Source organism: Arachis ipaensis, chromosome B2 (genome assembly GCF_059453495.1).
Source record: "Arachis ipaensis isolate K30076 ecotype BB chromosome B2, ASM5945349v1, whole genome shotgun sequence".
Taxonomy (NCBI): Eukaryota; Viridiplantae; Streptophyta; class Magnoliopsida; order Fabales; family Fabaceae; genus Arachis; species Arachis ipaensis.
In genome coordinates this window covers 58,763,753-58,769,503 of record NC_142437.1, presented here as the reverse complement: position 1 = coordinate 58,769,503, position 5,751 = coordinate 58,763,753, and the positions used below count along the sequence as shown (strand labels likewise).

Genomic DNA, 5,751 nt, shown 5'->3' with positions numbered 1-5,751 from the left:
ATTATGAATTAAGATCAGAGCACCAAGCTTTGGAGCCATTACCAGGAATTGTTCGAGCCTGGAGATCACAATTTCGTGCACCAAGTTTTTGGCGCCGTTGCCGGGGATTGTTTGAGTTTTCGGCAAGCTTTTGGTCCGGTAACATCAGTGCCAGATTCCCTTTTGATCCGGCAACAGCACCAAGTTTTTGGCGCCGTTGCCGGGGATTGTTCGAGTTTGGACAATTGACGGTTCATCTTGTTGCTCAGATTAGGTAATTTTCTTTTTGTCTTGTTTTCAAAAAATTTTTCAAAAATCTTTCAAAAATTCTTCCTTTGTTTTCGAAAAAAAAAAATTTTAAAAATAAAAATGTTTTCAAAAATATGTTTTCCTTTCAGAATTTTTAAGAATGAATTCTAGTGTTTCATGGAGCATGTTGAAGCCTAGCTGGCTGTAAAGCCATGTCTCAATTCTTATACTCAAGAAAAGAGCTTCTTTATCTTTCTTAGCCAATTGGCTGTTGAATGTAAGGAATGTCAGGCGTGTCATGTCTGAGTTACATACTAAAGCTTGGCTGGCTATTAAGCCATGCCTGACCCTTTGATTGGAGCTTTAGAGCATAAGATTCCTGGAATTCATATTAAAAATTTTGGAATCCTTATTTTCTTTTTCAAAATTATTTGTCGAAAAACATAAAATAAAAATCCAAAAAAATAGAAAATCATAAAAATCAAAAATATTTTTGTGTTTCTTGTTTGAGTCTTAAGTCATATCATAAGTTTGGTGTCACTTGCATATGCATCTTGCATTTTTTCGAAAATATCATGCATTCATAGTGTTCTTCATGATCTTCAAGTTGTTCTTGGTAAGTCTTCTTGTTTGATCTTGATGATTTTTTGTTTTGTTTCTTATCATGTTTATCATATGCATTCTTGAATTCTTAGTGTCTAAGCATTAAAGAATTCTAAGTTTGGTGTCTTGCATGTTTTCTTTGCATTAAAAATTTTTCAAAAATATGTTCTTGATGTTCATCATGACATTCATAGAGTTCTTGGTGTTCATCTTGACATTCATAGCATTCTTGCATGCATTCATTGTTTTGATCTAAAAATTTCATGCATTGCATCATTTTTCTTGTTTTTCTCTCTCATCATAAAAATTCAAAAAAAAAAAAATATCTTTCCCTTTTTCTCTCATCAAATTCGAAAATTGAGTTGACTTTTTCAAAAATTTTTAAAAATCAAAGTTGTTCCTTACGAGTCAAATCAAATTTTCAATTTGAAAATCTTATCTTTTTCAAAAATCAAATCTTTTTCAAAATTCTTAGTTATTTTCGAAAATTAAAAAAAATATTTTTCAAAAATCTTTTTCTTATTTTTATATCAAATTTTCGAAAATAACATAATCAATTAATGTTTTGATTCAAAAATTTGAAGTTTGTTACTTGCTTGTTAAGAAAGATTCAAACTTTAAGTTCTAGAATCATATCTTGTGATTTCTTATGAATCAAGTCATTAATTGTGATTTTAAAAATCAAATCTTTTTCAAAACTAATTTCTATCATATCTTTTCAAAAAAATATCTTCTTATCTTATCTTTTTCAAAATTTGATTTCAAAATATCTTCTCTAACTTCCCAACTTCTTATCTTTTCAAATTTGTTACAACTAACTAACTAACTTTTTGTTTGTTTCTTAACTTTTTCAAAACTACCTAACTAACTCTCTCTCTCTAATTTTCGAAAATATCTTCCCTCTTTTTCAAAAATTTCTTTTCTATTAACTAATTATTTTTATTTTTTATTTAAAAAAAAAATTTCGAAAAAAATACTAAACATTTTTCAAAAACTATTTTCAAAAATCACTAACTCTTTTTCAAAAATTGTTTTCGAAAATTCACTTCCCCCTCTCATCTTCTTCTATTTGTTTATTGATATACTAACATCTTTCCTTCAACTCTCCAAAAATCCGAACCCCCTCTCTCTCTGAGTTCAGATTTTCTTCCCTTCTTTTCTTCTACTAACACAAGGATCCCTATACTGTGGTATAAAGGATCCATATTATTATTACTATTTTTTCTGTGACATCTTCTTTGTCATATGAGCAGGAGCAAGGACAAGAACATTCTTGTTAAAGCAGATCCAGAACCTGAAAGGACTCTGAAGAAAAAATTAAGAGAAGCTAAAATACAACAATCCAGAGGAAACCTTTTCAGAAATTTTCGAACAAGAAGAGGAGATGGCAGCCGAAAATAATAATAATATAAGAAAGATGCTTGTGACTTCACTGCACCTAATTCCAATTTACATGGAAGAAGCATCTCCATTCCTGCCATTGGAGCAAACAACTTTGAGCTGAAATCTCAATTAGTTTCTCTGATGCAGCAGAACTACAAGTTTCATGGACTTCCATCTGAAGATCCCTTTCAGTTCTTAACTGAATTCTTGCAGATATGTGATACTGTTAAGACTAATGGAGTAGATCTTGAAGTCTACAGGCTCATGCTTTTCCCTTTTGCTGTAAGAGACAGAGCTAGATTATGGTTGGATTCTCAACCCAAAGACAGCCTGAACTCTTGGGATAAGCTGGTCACGGCTGTCTTAGCCAAGTACTTTCCTCCTCAAAAGCTGAGCAAGCTTAGAGCTGATGTTCAAACCTTCAGACAGAAAGAAGGTGAACCCCTCTATGAAGCTTGGGAAAGATACAAACAGTTGACCAAAAAGTGTCCTTCTGACATGCTTTCAGAATGGACCATCCTGGATATATTCTATGATGGTTTATCTGAGCTATCAAAGATGTCACTGAATACTTCTGCAGGTGGATCCATTCACCTAAAGAAAACGCCTGCAGAAGCTCAGGAACTCATTGACATGGTTGCTAATAACCAGTTCATGTACACTTCTGAAAGGAATCCTGTGAGTAATGGGACGCCTATGAAGGAGGGAGTTCTTGAAGTTGATACTCTGAATGCCATATTGGCTCAGAATAAAATATTGACTCAGCAAGTCAATATGATCTCTCAGAGTCTGCATGGAATGCAAGCTGCATCCAACAGTACTCAAGAGGCATCTTTGGAAGAAGAAGCCTATGATCCTGAGAACCCTGCAATAGCAGAGGTAAATTACTTAGGTGAACCTTATGGAAACACCTATAACTCAACATGGAGAAATCATCCAAATTTCTCATGGAAGGATCAAAAGCCCCAACAAGGCTTTAATAATGGTGGAAGAAACAGGTTTAGCAATAGCAAGCCTTTTCCATCATCAACTCAGCAACAGACAGAGAACTCTGAACAAAATGCTTCTAATTTAGCAAATCTAGTCTCTGATCTATCTAAGGCCACTGTAAGTTTCATGAATGAAACAAGGTCTTCCATTAGAAATCTGGAAGCACAAGTGGGCCAGCTGAGTAAAAGGATCACTGAAATCCCTCCTAGTACTCTTCCAAGCAATACAGAAGAGAATCCAAAAGGAGAGTGCAAGGCCATTGACATAAGCGCCATGGCCGAACCTGTGAGGAGAGGAGAGGACGTGAATCCCAAGGAGGAAGACCTCCTGGGACGTCCAGTGATTAATAAGGAGCTTCCCTCTGAGGAACCAAAGGACTCTGAGGCCTATCTAGAGACCATAGAGATCCCATTGAACCTCCTTATGCCCTTCATGAGCTCTGATGAGTATTCCTCTTCTGAAGAGAATGAGGATGTTACTGAAGAGCAAACTGCCAAGTTTCTTGGTGCAATCATGAAGCTGAATGCCAAATTATTTGGCATTGATGCTTGGGAAGTTGAACCTCCCTTGTTCATCAATGAACTAAGTGATCTGGATCAACTGACATTGCCTCAGAAGAGACAGGATCCTGGAAAGTTCATAATACCTTGTACCATAGGCACCATGATCTTTAAGGCTCTGTGTGACCTTGGTTCAGGAATAAACCTCATGCCCCTCTCTGTAATAGAGAAACTGGGAATCTATGGGGTGCAAGCTGCTAAAATCTCATTAGAGATGGCAGACAGCTCTAGAAAACAGGCTTATGGACAAGTAGAGGACGTGTTAGTAAAGGTTGAAGGCCTTTACATCCCTGCTGATTTCATAGTCCTGGATACTGGAAAGGAAGAGGATAAATCCATCATCCTAGGAAGACCTTTCCTGGCCACAGCAAGAGCTGTGATTGATGTTGACAGAGGTGAAATATTCCTTCAATGGAATGAGAACTCCCTTGTGTTTAAAACTCAAGGATCTCCCTCTGCAACCATGGGGAGGAAGCAGAAAAAGCTTCTCTCCAAGCAGAGTCAACCAGAGCCCCCACAGTCAAACTCTAAGTTTGGTGTTGGGAGGCCACAACCAAACTCTAAGTTTGGTGTTGAACTCCCATATCCAAACTCTAAGTTTGGTGTTGGAGAGTTTCAACAATGCTCTGCACATCTGTGACGCTCCATGAGAGCCCACTGTTAAGCTATTGACATTAAAGAAGCGCTTGTTGGGAGGCAACCCAATGTTTATCTAATTCTTATTTTTATTGTTTTTCATGTTTTCTTAGGTTCATGATCATGTGGAGTCACAAAATAAACAAAAAATTCAAAAACGGAATCAAAAACAGCAAAAGAAAAATCACACCCTGGAGGAGCATCTGTCTGGCGTTCAAACGCCAGAACAGAGCATAGTTCTGGCGCTGAACGCCCAGAATGGGAGCATCCTGGCGCTGAACTCCCAGAACAAGCATGGTTCTGGCGTTCAACGCCAGAAATGGCAGCAAATGGGCGTTGAACGCCCAAAATGGGCACCAACCTGGCGCTGAACGCCCAGAGTTGTGTGCAAGGGCATTTTGCATGCCTAACTTGGTGCAGGGATGTAAATGCCTTGACACCTCAGGATCTGTGAACCCCACAGGATCCCCACCTACCTCATCATCTCTCTTTCCATTCATGATCATCCCTTCTGTTTTCCATTTACCACTCACATCCTTACACCCACTTACCTTCAAAATTCAACATCTCTTCCCCACCCAATCCCACCCATATGGCCGAATACACACCTCCCTCCATCTCCTCTATATCTTCTTCTTCTTCTATTCTTTCTTCTTTTGCTCGAGGGCGAGCAACATTCTAAGTTTGGTGTGGTAAAAGCATAGCTTTTTTGTTTTTTCCATAACCATTGATGGCACCTAAGGCCAGAGAAACCTCTAGAAAGAGGAAAGGGAAGACAAAAGCTTCCATCAAGGGTCCATAGCTCAGTGGTAGAACATTTGACTGCAAATCAAGAGATCCCTGAGATACCTCAGGGGATACATTTTCTTCCACACAATTATTGGAAGCAACTAAGGGTGGAACATCAAGAGCACTCCATCATCCTTCATGAAATCAGAGAAGATCTAAAAGCAATGAAGGAGGAGCAACAAAGACAAGGAAGAGACATAGAAGAGCTCAAGGACATCATTGGTTCCTCAAGAAGGAAACGCCACCATTACTAAGGTGGATTCATTCCTTGTTCTTATTTCTTCTGTTTTTCGTTTTCTATGTTATGTGCTTATCTGTGTTTGTGTCTTCATTACATGATCATTAGTAGTTAGTAACTATGTCTTAAAGTTATAAATGTCCTATGAATCCATCACCTCTCTTAAATGAAAAATGTTTTAATTCAAAAGAACAAGAAGTACATGAGTTTCGAATTTATCCTTGAACTTAGTTTAATTATATTGATGTGGTGACAATGCTTCTTGTTTTCTGAATGTATGCTTGAACAGTGCATATGTCTTTTGAAGTTGTTGTTTAAGAATGT

The 5,751-nt window shown here is 37.2% G+C and overlaps 1 non-coding gene across 1 annotated transcript; it reads right to left on the bottom strand.

Annotated features, from left to right (window-relative positions):
- Positions 1-2,610: 2,610 nt before the first annotated feature.
- Positions 2,611-2,718, bottom strand: LOC148574020 (small nucleolar RNA R71). Its single transcript, XR_015905975.1, has one exon. It is a non-coding gene; the product is annotated as a small nucleolar RNA R71 (small nucleolar RNA).
- Positions 2,719-5,751: the final 3,033 nt, after the last annotated feature.